Here is a 13,933-nt window from a genome sequence, read left to right on the forward strand (position 1 = left end):
CACACAAACTGTTCTTTCAGTCCAGAAACTCACAGGGCCAATGTCCAGGTAGGGAGTGTCATGACCTGGCACTGTTTCTGATCACCAATCATGGACCCTGTAAACACCCTCAGGTTTCCCAGACACGGTATGAACTGCACTCACCTGGACAGCACCCGCCTGGAGCCAGGTCCCATGCTGGGCACTGGGGTGACCACAGTGGATCTGAGTAGCCTCCAGTTACCCTTCAGTCTGGGTAAGAGGAGGCAGAAGCATAAATGATTGTAAATAGCCTGTAATGATTATAAAACCATCATGGGGAAAGTCTGAGGGACCCCGTCAGCCAGAGGAGACTTCTTGGAAGAGGTTTTGCTGAGCTGAAGGAAGAAAGGACAGCAGTGAGCACAGTGGGGAAGGATGTTCTGGACTGAAGTGGCAGAGTGTAGAAGGCCTTGTGGAGCGGGGAGAGGAACTAGGGGAGGTAGCCCAGTGTGGCTGCAAGTCAGGAGGAGGTTGGCAGTGTCCTGGGGCCTGGGTTATGAAGAGCCTTTGTGTACGTCAGGGTTTTTTGGCTGCAAGCCCACTCTGGCTAACTTTAGCCAAGAAGGGCACTTATAGGAAGGAGACGGTTGCAAGTAACAGAAAATTTAGTGAACCAAGTTTACTGAAAATACCAATCAGAAATAAATGGTGGTCGTGATGTTTCTTCGCTCACATACATGAAAATCCAAGGGAATTTCAGCTTCAGGCATGGTTGGATCCAGGAATCAAAATCTTCAACAGTCTCTCTTTCCCCACCTCTAGCCTTCTTCCTTTCAGGCTGAGCTGCCTGAGGGTGAAGCTGGCGGACAGCACTAGGCAGTCTGAGTTGGGCTGTGTCACCAGCGCCGCAGGAGACCTAGCAGAACAGTGGATGCCAAGGCAGGAGTGTGGGCTTATCCTGGGGCAGGGGACTCTTTGAGGGCTTTTGGGCAGGGGAGTTACAGGATTGGACTTGGGTTTTAGGAAGGAAGAGACCAAATTCTGGGACCCATAAAAAGGCTGGTGATGTCCCGCTAGAGGGAAAGAGAGAAGGGAATTTGAGGTGTGCTCTCCGTCTGTCGGAGTTGTCAGCTTTTCTTGAGATTGGCAGATTTCTTCATGGATTTTACCTGCTCTTTATCCAATGCCCAAACAACTGATGAGGCGAGGCTCTAATGGAGATGGACAGCAACCTCCCATTTGTTCACACATGAGGGAACTGAGGCCCAGAGACATCAAGTGACTTTCCTGAGGCCACACAGCAGTCAGGGGTTAGACTAAGCGCCTTTTGTTCTCCTTGCAAGCGCAGGTCTAAGGGGTTGGGGACGCAGTCTGTGTGAGCTCTTGCTTCTTATGAAGATTCACATGAAGAGAGCCCCCCCCTCCAAGAAACCCCCAGCAAGTGGTAAACTGGGGGCAGAGGTCACAGGAGGAGGGGACTGGCCTTGCCTCCAGCCTGTGTCTTCATCAAAAAGTTGTCGAGGGGCAGTGGCCGTGTGTCCTGAGGACAAATGCTGAGATGACACTCCCATCCTCCTTCCCACTCCCACCCCTGGCCCGAAGCCAAGCAACTGGCAGAGATGTGTAGTGGAATTGTGCCCTGTGGCCAGGCGGCTGTCGGGGAGTGGGGGGACGCTGGCCCGAGGAACAGGAAATAGCTGGGTTTGGGGAAGTCATTTGGCCCGGGCCAAGCCAAGCCAGCCCGCCATCATTGGGCAGTTCTCACCGCAGCCCCATCAATGCCCCGTTTGAGGCTTGTACAGGGATCCTTTGACGGGGCCGGGTGACCCACTGAGAGGGCCTATTTGAGCTAGCTGCCCGGAAAAGAGCTGGCCCCAGGAAAGAGGGGCTGCGTGTGGGCTGGGCAGGTGAGGGCCGCCCAGACGGGCCGTCTCTTGGAGGGAAGGAGGACCGACAAAATCAAGCCCTGTGGCTGAAGGGAGGGAACACCCGTTTCTCAGGGCTGTGACTGTGGCAGGAACAGTCACAGAGTGAGCTTAGCGTGCCATCTCTGCGACTGTCCCACTGGCCTCACAAGCAGGCGCCACACGATGCTGCTTCCTGAGGCTCAAGGCGGGCAAGTCCAATGTCACCGTCAAAGTCACCAGCAGTTGAGGGCTGGAGCGGGGCTTTCACTCTGACATGCCTGATGGAGACTGAGCTTCTCCCTCTGGTCCTTCCTGGCCCCCCTCGGCCACCTTGCCGGTGATCAGAATGATGGCGTGAGAATGACCTTGGAAAGTCCTTTGAAGATGGGGACAGAGGCGTAATTGCCCTTGTATGCTTGGCGCTGAGTTCAGGCCTGGCTCCAGAGCCCCGCGCTGCTTATGGTAGAGACTGGGGGTCTGTTGTGTGTGCAGGACCCAGACGGATGGTGACAGGGAGGTGGTCCAGGTGAGGGACATTGGGGGCACAAACCCAAGCGTGGATTTGCTATGGGGCTGGATAGATTCATGAGACATTTGGGAAGCAGGACCTGCCGGGCAGAAGTGAGGAAGAGGAGGGTAATGAGATTGGTGCTCAGGTCTGGAGAGCCTTTAGGATGGTGCTGCCCAGCTCTGAGCTGAGGACACCTGAGAGTGGACAAGAGGAGGTGCAGTCAGCTTTGTCTGCATGCGAGTTACCTGGGGGACCACGTGATGGGGGTTGCTCAGGGGCAACTGCGTCCGCAGGTTTGGAGGCAGGAGCCTGGAGGAGGAGGGGTTTAGGATATGAGCGCCACCCGTGGACATGTGAGTGGGGTGTCATGTGGGTGGGGTGTCATCAGGGTCGCTTTTTAAACTGACTTTTATTGCAGTGTGGCTGCTTTACCGTGTTGTGTTCCTTTCTGCTGTGCAGACAAATGCAGCAGCCATACCTACCCATGCATCTCCTCCCAGCTGGACTTCCCTCTCACTTAGGGCACCGCAAAGCAGAGTTCCCAGTGCTTTACAGTATATCCCCATCATTTGTCTATTTCATCAGGTCAGTGAAGTTCAGTCGCTCAGTCGTGTCCGACTCTTTGTGACCCCGCAGACTGCAGCACGCCAGGCCTCCCTGTCCATCACCAACTCCCGGAGCTTGCTCAAACTCATGGCCGTTGAGTCAGTGATGCCATCCAACCATCTCATCCTCTGTCATCCCCTTCTCCTCCTGCCTTCAATCATTCCCAGCATCAGGGTCTTTTCAAATGAGTCAGTTCTTCACATCAGGTGGCCAGATTACTGGAGTTTCAGTTTAAGCATCGGTCCTTCCAATGAATATTCACGGCTGATTCCTTTAGGAGGGATGTCTATTTTTTACATAGCATCAATAGTGTATATGCGTCAGTCCCAACCTCCCAGTTCCTCCCGCCCAACCCCTCTCCCCCTTGGTATCCATACACTTATTCTCTACATCTGTGTCTCTTTCTCTGCTTTGCCAATAAGCTCATGTATACCATTTTCAACAGGGTTGACAGAGGTGTTAGCCCATCAGCAGGATGTAATGTTGGCCCGTGGCCTCCCAGGGCATGTTCTCACGTGATAGCACATGCCCCCTTGCCCTGTCCAGCCTCTGGCTTCCAGCCTTCCTGACTGCTTGTGGGGCCTGAGACCAAGGCAGCACTTGGTCGGATGACACATGGGAGACAATGGTTCCCATACCCAGGGGCTGTGACCTGAAGGGGCCATAGCCGGAAGGGCAACACAGCGGCACTGCCGCAGCCTGGGGTGGTGGGAACGGGCACCGCCCCCACGGCCGATGTAGGAGCTCTGCCCTGCTTATGGGCAAGTTCTCCATATTGTGGGGAGATCTGGGGGAGACCAGCAATTCATGCCCAATCTGCCCATGAAATCTTCAACTTGGGGACTCCCCTAGCGGTCCAGTGGTTAGGACTCTGCACTTCTGCAGGGAGCCTGGGTTCAACCCCTGGTTGGGGAACTAAGATCCTGCATGCTATGTGGCATGGCCAAAACTAAAACAACAGAGAGAGAGAGAGGGAAAAAAAAGAAATCTCCAGCTTGTAATGAAATAGTCTTAACTCGCAAGGTGAGCAGTTCCCAGGCGTAAGGATGCTGGGTCTGGGTGGTGTGCAAGCACCTATTCTGCGTGTGCAAGGCAGCTTCTGTGGGTCTCTGTGGCCCCTGCCCTCCTGGATGGGCTCTTTGGAGCCAGCACTCACATTCCAACCCCTCCCCTGGGACTCCAGGAGGAAGTGGCCTCCTTAGCCAGCAAGGGCGTTTCAACAGGCAGTGGGCTTGGCAGGGAGCGGCCAACACAGGGGGGCTGGAGGCTTAAATAAACAGAGTCCATCTGGTAAACAGTCTCCCTGCCCCTCCCTGGTCCAGGTGGTTAAGCAGGACATTGACCTTGAAGCTTCCTCTGCCCACATGCTGTGGGGACAAGCCAGGTTGGGGGACAGCCTAGGCAAAGATCCGGAAATGTTGATCACAGGTCAGAGGGTGGTTCCAGTCTGGAAGTCTCCCCTTTGAGAACTCACAACTTACGACAGACACCACAAGTTGTTCAGCCTTGTCCTTCTTGCCAGGGCCAAGTTGCTGACACTTCATATGGAGGTGGAGCTGAATTCTAGTCCGAGGGTTTGGGGAAAAGCCAAGGTATTTTAAGGGGCTACAGGTGGAACCATGGAGGGAAAAAAATGTCACTGTGCACCTTCCCAGCTCCTCTGCCCCAAGAAGTGATGTCAGGTGTCATAAGGGGAGGGTGGGAAGGAAAGGTTCAGATGTTCCTGGCATTGGGCATCCTTACAGAGGCTGTGGGCGTCCCAGGTGGTTTACGGGTAAAGAATCCAACTGTAATTCAGAAGATGCAGGAGACGGGTCAGGAAGATCATCTGGAGGAGGAGGGCATGACAACCCACTCCAGTATTCTTGCCTGAAGAATCTCATGGACAGAGGAGCCTGATGTGCTACAGTCCATAGCGTTGCAAAGAAGCTACTAGCAGGCACGCGTGCCCAGAGGCTGTAGGTGGAACAACCTTGACACTGTAACATTCCTCTGTTGCCCATGATCACTGTAGGAACAGGGCCAGACCTTGCTCTCAGGTGATCACATTCCACAGGTTGCTTCCCCAGCACCCTTCATCACTGAAGGCACTGCAGAGTCAAGGGCGTGAAGGCTCAGTAAGCACTATGTGCAGATTTGCTATAATTAACACCTAGTCCTTTCCTTGTGACTCAGCTGGTAAAGAATCCGCCTGCAATGAGGGAGACCTGGGTTCAATCTCTGGGTTGGGAAGATTCCCCAGAGAAGGGAAATGCTACCTACTCCAGTACTCTAGCCTGGAGAATTCCATGGACTGTATGGTCTATGGGGTCGCAAAGAGTCGGACATGACTGAGCGACTTTTCACTTTCACCTCCCCTTACTGACCCTGAAGCAACTTTGCCTGAACTGAAAAGTGCTGTATTTCTTTCTTTCTTTTTAAGATCTGGTTTTTATATTTTGGGGGCTTCCCTTGTGGCTCAGCTGGTAAAGAATCTGCCTGCAATGCAGGAGACCTGGGTTTGATCCCTGGGTTGGGAAGATCCTCTGGAGAAGGGAAAGGCTACCCACTCCAGTATTCTGGCCTGGAGAATTCCATGGATTGTATAGTCCATGGGTTTGCAAAGAGTCGGACACGACTGAGCAACTTTCACTTTTATATTTTTGTTAGATATAGGCCTAAATGTGGCATTTCTGGAATATAAAGTTCCAAATCAATTTTTAATTTTCTGAGGAAACGTCATCCTTTACATAGTGGCTGAAACCATGTACACTTCCACCAACAGGGAACAAAGATCCCTCTTCTTCCTCATTCTCACAGATGTTTGGGTTACCTTGTCTTTTGAATGATGACCATTTTAACAGGTGTGAGGAGATACCTATGGTTTGATTTGCATTTCTCTGATAGTGCTGTTGAGCATCTTTCATGTATCTGCTGGCCACTTGGATGTCTTCTTTGAAAAAGATGTGTATTCACTTCCTCTGTCCATTTTTGAATCAGATTTTTTTTTGAAGTACAGTTGATTTACAATATTGTGTTAGCTCCAGGTGTACAGCAAAGTGATCTATACATTTAATTTTTTCAGATTATTTTCCCTTATAGGTTATTACAAAGTATTGAATATTATTATACAGTAAATCTTTGTTGTTTTTCTACATTATATACAAATGTGTATCTTTTAATCCCATACTCCGAATTCTTTCCCCACTTTTTGGTAACCATTAAGTTTATTTTCTACGTCTGAGTCTCTTTCTGTTTTATAGATTCATCTGCATTATAAAAATGTCATATTTACTTGTCAATCCCCTGGCCCTTGTTTGTTCTTTTTTGAAAATTAATCAAATTTTTTTTTTTAGCTAAGCTGGGTCTTCATACTGTTCATGGGGTTCTCAAGGCAGGAATACTGAAGTGGTTTGCCATTCCCTTCTCTCAAACTACCACACAATTGCACTCATCTCACATCTCACATGATAGCAAAGTAATGCACAAAATTCTCCAAGCCAGGCTTCAACAATATGTGAACCATGAGCTTCCAGATGTTCAAGGTGGTTTTAGAAAAGGCAGAGGAACCAGAGATCAAATTGCCAACATTTTGCCAACATCATTGAAAAAGCAAGAGAGTTCCAGAAAAAACATCTATTTCTGCTTTACTGTGGGGAATTCTGAAAGAGATGGGAATACAGACCACCTGACCTGCCTCTTGAGAAATCTGTATGCAGGTCAGGAAGCAACACTTAGAACTGGATATGGAACAACAGACTGGTTCCAAATAGGAAAAGGAGTATGTCAAGGCTGTATATTGTCAGCCTGCTCATTTAACTTATATGCAGAGTACATCATGAGAAATGCTGGGCTGGAGGATGCACAAGCTGGAATCAAGATTGCTGGGAGAATTATAAATAACCTCAGATATGCAGATGACACCACCCTTATGGCAGAAGTGAAGAAGAACTAAACAGCCTCTTGATGAAAGTGAAAGGGGAGAGTGAAAAAGTTGGCTTAAAGCTCAACATTCAGAAAACGAAGATCATGGCATCTGGTCCCATCACTTCGTGGGAAATAGATGGAGAAACAGTGGAAACAGTGTCAGACTTTATTTTTTGGGGCTCCAAAATCACTGCAGATGGTGAGTGCAGCTGTGAAATTAAAAGATGCTTACTCCTTGGAAGGAAAGTTATGACCAGCCTAGATAGAATATTCAAAAGCAGAGACATTACTTTGCCAACAAAGGTCCGTCTAGTCAAGGCTATGGTTTTTCCTGTGGTCATGTATGCATGTGAGAGTTGGACTGTGAAGAAAGCTGAGCACCGAAGAATTGATGCTTTTGAACTGTGGTGTTGGAGAAGACTCTTGAGAGTCCCTTGGACTGCAAGGAGATCCAACCAGTCCATCCTAAGATCAGTCCTGAGTGTTCATTGGAAGGACTGATGCTGAAGCTGAAGCTTCAATACTTTGGCCACCTCATGTGAAGAGCTGACTCATTTGAAAAGACCCTGATGCTGGGAAAGATTGAAGGTGGGAGGAGAAGGGGACCACAGAGGATGAGATGGCTGGATGGCATCACCAACTCAATGGACATGAGTCTGAGTAAACCCCGGGAGCTGGTGATGGACAGGGAGGCCAGGCGTGCTGCAGTTCATGGAGCCGCAAAGAGTCGGACACGACTGCGCTGAACTGAGCCGGGTCTTCACTGCTGTGCGTGGGCTTCTCCCTAGCTGTGGCGAGCAGGGGCTGCCCTTCAGCCAGGGTGCGCAGGCCTCCCACTGCAGCGGCTTCTCTTGCTGAGGGGCGTGGGAGCTAGGCACACAGGTTTCAGGAGCTGCGGCGTGTGGGTTCAGTAGTTGTGGCTTGTGGGCTTGATTGCCCTGCCGCATGTGGGACCACCCCAGACTAGGGATTGGACCCGTGTCCCTTGTGTTGGCAGGTGGATTCTTTAACACTGGACCACCAGGAAAGTTTTTCTCTCCCCCTGTTCTATGCCCACATATATCACCTAGGGTGGGTAGAATTCTAAGAAGCCTCCAACGACCTACGACCTTGTCTAGTTCTCTGCCCTCAAGTGTGGGTGGATTCTGGGATTCTGATCAGACAGTCACTCCTGGCTTAGGATTATCTTATCTGGCAAATTGACTTTAAGAAAGGGAGATTATTCTGAGTGAGCCAGACCTGATCAGTTTGATCTCTTAAAAGGGACTGGGCTCTTCTGGAAGAGGGGGTTCGGCATGGGAGAGATGTGAAGGGTGAGAGGCCTTGGGGAGCCCGCATAACAAGGGACGGCAGGTGGCCCCTGGAAGCTGAGTGTCTCCTGGGTAAGCAGCCTGAGCGAGGCCGGGGGAGGGGAGCGGAGGGGGGAGGTTCAGTCTGACAACCGCAAGGAACTGAATCCTGCCAGCCACAGTGTGAGCTTGAAAGAGGATCTTGAGATCCAGAAAAGAAGAACAAGGCCTAGTCTTGACTTCAGCTGGACTTCAGCCTTGTGAGGGACTGGGAACCCAGACTTCTGACCTTCAGGAACTGTGAGGAACTTTGTTTGCTATGCTCAAGCTGCTAATTTTGTGGTAATCTGTTACACAGCAAAGGGAAAAGAATGTAGCACTCCTTCCCAGTTTGGAGGAAGTTTTATTTTTCCTCTTCAATGTCTAAGTGGCAGCCACACCAAGGATCTTGCACCTCTCAAGTCTTGGTCAGGGTAGACGCAGAGTTTTGAAACTGAAGGGTGGAACAGGTGAGCCAACCACTGTTTGCACATTCTCAAATGCTCTTCTCACGTCTCCAGATGCTCTGCTTTGAGGGAAAATAGCTGGGATATTAGGCAGCCAAGAGAGAAAATGAGGGAGAAAATATATCCCGTTCTGCTAGCTAAAGCATTATATTACATTCAGAGCTCCGATTTTTTAAGAGGGAAAGAGACAAATTAAAATGCTCCTGGGGAGCTGGCACCATGTGCTGAGATCCATGTGTTGTAAAGGATAGTTTTAAGAAATGAAGTTTTCATTAGAGAAGAATTGACTCAGTAGGGGTGTGACCGCGATCTTCAGGTTGCCGAACATGGTACATGGGGGAGACAGGCTCACTCGCTCTCTTAGCTGGATGGACAATACTTTGGGGGATCTCTAAGCTCCCTGCGGAGAAGGCAATGGCACCCCACTCCAGTACTCTTGCCTGGAAAATCTTATGGATGGAAGAGCCTGATAGGCTGCAGTCCATGGGGTCGCTGAGAGTCGGACATGACTAAGCGACTTCCCTTTCACTTTTCACTTTCATGCATTGGAGAAGGAAATGGCAACCCACTCCAGTGTTCTTGCCTGGAGAATCCCGGGGACGGGGGAGCCTGGTGGGCTTCCGTCTATGGGGTCGCACAGAGTCGGACACGACTGAAACGACTTAGCAGCAGTAGCAGCTAAGCTCCCTGTCCAAGAGGCTGAACACCATAGGCTGGACATCAGCTTCCCAGGGACAGAGAGAGAATTTACGTTTCTTATTGGAGGCTGGGTGAGATTGGTGCTTTAGTTATAGCAGAACCACCTGGAGAGCCTAGAAATACAGGTTCCCTGGGCCTGGGATGGAGCCTGGGAATCTGTATCCTCTTCTGAACTATCTTATCCAAACGGTCTGGATAGTTTGGGAGCAACTGAAGGCAATGCAAAACAGAGTGACTTGCAAGGGCCTATGAACGAGAATTGTGCTCAGCACCCCACAGATCCCACTTGCTCTTGGGGTCCTGTAGGGGCATGTCTCTTTCGGCCTTCACTTGGGGGTTCTGTTCTTCCCCACCCACCGGCAGGCCCCAAAGCTTTGCCTTCACTTTGCTTAAGCTCCCCCCTGCCCTGCCAGTGCAGATCCTGAGACATAGACTTGGGTGCAGGTCGTTTTTTGGGAGGTGGTCCCAGGGAGTACAGTGAGAGCAGGAGGGAAGCAGAACAGGGATAGAAGCTAATAAAATGTGCAGTGACGGAAATTTCCTGGTGGTCCAGCGGCTGGGACTTGGAGCTCCCCATGCAGTGGGCCTGGGTTCGATCCCTGGTCGGGAAACTAGATCCCAAATGTTGCCAACTAAAAGTTTCCATGTTGCAAGTAAAAAAATTCCACAACTGAGACCTGGGGCAGTCAAATAAATAAAAGTAAATGTCAAAAAAAAAAAAAAAAAGTGTGGTGAGAGAAGATAGAGGAGGGAGTGACTCGTTCTGGGGCAGAGAAGAGATGGGGAAGGCAGGAGGCAGGGAGAGAGACTGGCAACTGTCTGGATTTTGAAGGACCTTAAATGCCCAGCTAGGTCTGAATATTCATCTAGAGGTGATACAAGACCATCACAAGGTATTTTGCCCTGAGAAGAGTGACAGAGAGTGTCCTGCTCACTAGATACTCACTTCCTGCCCCTGGAGTCACTCCTTTCCCAGGCAGAATCCAGTGACGTCCGCTCCTTTTCTCTCTCTTGTCCATGTGGCTGGAGACAAAAGGCTTGGACTTGATGGGTTAGCAAGCTGGGGGCAGCTTTGCAGAGGGCCCATCTTGGACAGCAAGGAGATCCAACCAGTCCCTCCTAAAGGAGATCAGTCCTGAATATTTATTGGAAGGACTGATGCTGAAGCTGAAACTCCAATACTTTGGCCACCTGATACGAAGAACTGACTCATTTGAAAAGACACTGATGCTGGGAAAGATTGAAGGCGGGAGGAGAAGGGGCTGACAGAGGATGAGATGGTTGGATGGCATCACCGACTTAATGGACACGAGTTTGAGCAAGCTCTGGGAGTTGGTGATGGACAGGGAGGCCTGGCGTGCTGCAGTCCATGGGGTGGCAAAGAGTCGGACACGACTAAGTGATTGAACTGAACTGACTGAGGCCTGAGTGCTTGCTTGTTACTGTCACTTAGCCTGTTCTCTGCTGACTAATACAAGAAGGCACTCTGAGAACCACAAGCACAGGTGTGGCCTGCAATACCTTTCTTTCTCCACTGTCCTCTGACACTGGCATTGAGAGCCCAGCTTCACAGACGAAGGGCAGATCAGTGGGGAGACTCATCTAATGCCAAGACAACTGGCAGGTAATAGGACCGAGCCTCAAGCCCAGCTCTGTCTGCTTCCAAGAGCTTTTTCACTTCATAGTATTCCTTAAAACCTGGCATGAGCACCGGTGACAGAAATCAAGATAATTTTCCGTGACATGTAGATGAAAAAGTTAAGTTTAATTCGTTCTGAATTTATTTGAAGGCATATTGGAATAAACATGTAATCTGTACATCAAACCAATGATTTCATGGCTACCATTTCAAATTAGGAGGATAAATTTTTGCCCAAAAGTGAGCTTTAAAGTTAGAACGATTCATTAACAAAAAAAAAATACTAAAGGTATGCGTGCTGAAGAATTGATGCTCTCAAGCTCTGGTACTGGAGAAGACTCTTGAGAGTCTCTTGGACATTAAGGAGATCAAGCCAGTCAATCCTAAATTAAATCAAGCCTGAGTGTTCATTGGAAGGACTGATGCTGAAGCTGAAACTCCAATACTTTGGCCACCTGATGTGAAGAGCCATTTCATTGGGAAATATCCTGACACTGGGAGAGATTGAAGACAGGAGGAGAAGGGGGCGATAGAGGATGAGATGGTTGGATGGCATCACCGACTCAATGGACATGAGTTTGAGCAAGCTCCGGGAGGTGGTGATGGACAAGGAAGCCTGGTGCACTGCAGTGCGTGGGGTCGCAAAGAGTTGGACATGACTGGGTGACTGAACAACGAGAAGTGTGGATCCAGTAAATGGTGATGATGGTTTGGAAGGAGGAAGGGGACAGGCACCCGCAGATTGCGCTGCATCGAGAGATACCCAGCTTTGCTCTTCAGGAAAAGAACTGAGCCTGGGGCACAGGATGGGGAGTCCTGCGGGCCTTCCCCTGACCCAGACTCTGCCCAGAGGCGTCTCGGTGGACCACTCTGTCTTGGATAAAACACTGAAGGCTTTAAGTCTCTGGAAACCCGAGGTGTGTGAAAACAAGGAGAGGGAACGGGGGAGCCCTTCACGGGCTGCCTGTCTGACTTTAGGAGCAGCCTCGGTGAAGGCGCCTCAACGCACTGTTTCTCCTAGGCCAAGACCGGACACACTGTTCCCCATTCTGATTCCTGGGGTAAAATGTTTCACATTTTAAAAACACAAATATTTAGTTTCTTTCCTCAATGTATATATTTAACATCCAGGTCTCCTCCCCCTCCCCAAGCTCCCGCTATGGAATGTTAAAGCTGCCCCTTTGGGGGAAACCCATCTCCGATCCTGAAAACCTACCTGTAGCATATTTCTGTGGCTTCACTAATGAGCAAAGTGACACAGAGAAGGCGCTTGTGTTCCTCCGAGGAGCCCATAGACCTGCCATTCAGAGACGGAGCTGAAAGAGCTGTTTCACGGGCTCAGCTGCGGCCCCGGCCAAGAGGGCTTTGTACCCTGTCCACCGGGAGAGGGGCGGTGGGGGGCGAGGAGACTCCAGCTCACGTTCTGCTCGTCCACCTTCAGGATGAGAGTGGTGGGGGACACTCGCTGTCGGTCACCATCGCCCAGCCTGTCTGACCTTTGCTGGTTAACATGGGAATAGACCCAGTTCTTCACCAGTTCCTTCTTTTCATTCCTGTCTCCATTTGCTCACCAGAGACCTGTGACAGGCACCAGGCCAGGCCTGGGGAGTCCACTGGTGACAGATAAGACCCCCGCAGGCAGGGAGCTGGTATCCTCTGGAGCAGGGTTGGGGTGGCGGTGGGGCACCAGGTCCTACATTCATAACACAATTTTGGGAAGTGATATGGGCCACAATGACCATGCCCTGCGGCATCTCGGGAGGATGGAAGCAGATTTACAAGCTGCAGAGAGACAAGAAGTCAGCGTCAACTGATTGCAGGAGGTGGTGAATTGTGAAAAAATGCAACTAAAATGAAAAGTCATTTAACTTCCTCATTCTCTAAAACAGGGGCAAAAGGGAGTGAGACCTGATTTCTAAGCTCGGCTCTGTCTCTAAAAAGGCTGGTCAAGACCCTCTCTGCGCCTGTTTCCTCACCTGACAAATGGGCTAACAGAGTTGGGCCTGCTGACCTCACAGGTTTGCTGGGGGAACAAAAGACGCAGAGTGACGTAGTGAGTGAGTGTGCCATGTCACACGTACAAGGGACTGTTACCTTCATTATTCCTGAAGGTTGTGACAATGTTGGTTGGATCAGCTGTGCCTGGCAATCACTTTTAAAAAAATGTCCGTACATTTCCTTTTATGGAGGTGTAATTTATATAGAGTGAAACCACAGGTCTTAAGTATTGGTAGTTTTACCTCCCCAAAGATGACAATCCTTCAGCCCTGCAATCTCCACGTCTATCCTGTCCCTGACTTCTCACACGGTCCCAGTGAGGCAGGCAAGCCAAGAGTTAGTATTCCCTTGTCATCTTGCATAGTGACAAGCTGAGGCTCAGGGAAGCTAAGTCACCAGCTACAAGTCACACAGCTGATGAGCAGCAGAAGCGAATTTGAACCTGGGTCTCTCAGATGGTCAAGCCCATGCTCTCTTTATCTCATCAACTACTGGACCTGCAGACGATACCACCCTTATGACAGTGAAGAGGAACTAAAGAACCTCTTGATGAAAGTCAAACAGGAGAGTGAAAAAGCTGGCTTAAAACTCAACATTCAGAAAATGAAGATCAGGGCATCTGGTCCCATCACTTCATGGCAAATGGAAGGGGAAACAATGGAAACAGTGACAGGCTACTTTTCTGGGCTCCAAAATCACTGCAGATGGTGACTGCAGCCATGAAATTAAAAGATGCTTGCTCCTTGGAAGAAAAGCTATGACAAACCTAGACAGCATATTAAAAAGCAGAGACATTACTTTACAGACAGCAGTCACGTATAGACATGAGAGTTGGACCGTAAAGAAAGCTGAGCACCAAAGAATTGATGCTTTTGAACTGTGGTGTTGAAGAAGGCTCTTGAGAGTCCCTT

This window comes from Ovis aries, chromosome 2, assembly GCF_016772045.2.
Source record: "Ovis aries strain OAR_USU_Benz2616 breed Rambouillet chromosome 2, ARS-UI_Ramb_v3.0, whole genome shotgun sequence".
NCBI classification, from domain to species: Eukaryota; Metazoa; Chordata; class Mammalia; order Artiodactyla; family Bovidae; genus Ovis; species Ovis aries.